The sequence below is a fragment of the Pteropus alecto genome, unplaced genomic scaffold (genome assembly GCF_000325575.1).
Source record: "Pteropus alecto unplaced genomic scaffold, ASM32557v1 scaffold87, whole genome shotgun sequence".
Lineage (NCBI taxonomy): Eukaryota > Metazoa > Chordata > Mammalia > Chiroptera > Pteropodidae > Pteropus > Pteropus alecto.
In genome coordinates this window covers 18,272,918-18,274,414 of record NW_006443225.1, presented here as the reverse complement: position 1 = coordinate 18,274,414, position 1,497 = coordinate 18,272,918, and positions in this window count along the sequence as shown.

Below are 1,497 nucleotides of genomic sequence, written 5' to 3'. Positions count from 1 at the left end.
ACATATATATATATATATCCACACACATGTAGATATAATGACATAGCACATTAAAAAAGAACCAACTAAAAAATCAAGAACTGGGGGGAAAAGATTTTTATGGAATTTATCATTTAAAGAAAAAATTCATAAACTAGAAGAAATATTAGAGGAAACTAAACAATATAAAGCACTGAAAGACATATTGATGAAAAATATGGAGAAGGTAAGAGATTTTGAGGGTACAAGGAAAACGTGTAACATCTCAGAAGTAGAAGACATAGAATGCAGCAAAAAAAAAAAAAAAAAAATCGAAGAAATAATAGCTGCGTTTTTCTAGAACTGATAAAAGACACCAAAGCACAGATTCAAGAAGTTTCATGAATCTTAAGCAGGACAAATAAAAAGAAATCCATACCTAGACGCACCATAGTAAAACTTTAGAAAAATTAATGACAAGAGGAAAAGTCTTAAAAGAACCAAAAGAAAAAGGACACATTATTTTTTTAAAAGCAGTATGTCCTATGACCCAACCATTCTACGTGCCTGAATAAGATGTACAACGTATGGCATGAATAAGTAAATCTCTAACATAGACCTAAATACTGCTTGCGAGTTAGGCCATTTCAATGTTCGATAGCTCTACATGTTAAAAAAAAAAACAACAATTTTCTTTGGCTAAGTCAATATCTCACAGTTACTGAGTCTCATGGTGTGCTGGTAAATGAAATCACGTTTGTATCATTTGCTGGCTTCTGCGGAGGACATAGTGACCATGGCTGGCTTCAAGCGACTAATGGGATGTAACCGAATGCAGAGCTGAGAAGTGACACATGCGGTCAGTATGAGCCAACATCCTCACGCCGTTGGTTCTATTCCTGATCATGTCTTTTCTTGTCAAGTTTAAATGTCCCTAATTCTTTAGTTGTTTCCCCCACGTAGTTGATTACCTGTGGGATATTCATTCATTCTATGGATATTTATTAAGGGCCTGTTATTTGCCAATACATGTTCTAAAAATGAAGTATGTATCAGGGGACAAACGTGCCTCCATGGAACTTATGTCATAGTGGAGAGAAAAAGGCCATGAACAAACAAGTAAATAATACAATCTATCCAATATTGATAAATAATAGGGAGAAAAATATATGGAGCTCATGTAGGGGGAAAATGTTATTTTTTATGGGGGAAGGCCTCACTCATATAAGACCACATACTTCCTTTCTGCTCTCATTCTTTGTCATAACGCTCTTGATAAATTAGAGAGGAAAACAGCTGAACTTATGAAAAGAAAGCTGAATTTATGGAAACTTTTAGAAGAGCTTATATAGATTAAAAGCACTGTGAAGAGGTATTATAGTCAAGCAGAGATTGCAAATCAAGTGTTCCAAAGAACTGAGTCAACATTCAGAAATTGGGAGGGCCCAGGAAATATGCAAATTTTCAGCCTTGCCTGCAAGACTGCAAAACCAGGCGATGTGGTCCCTTCCTTCTAGAATCCTTTAGAAGAGGCCTGAG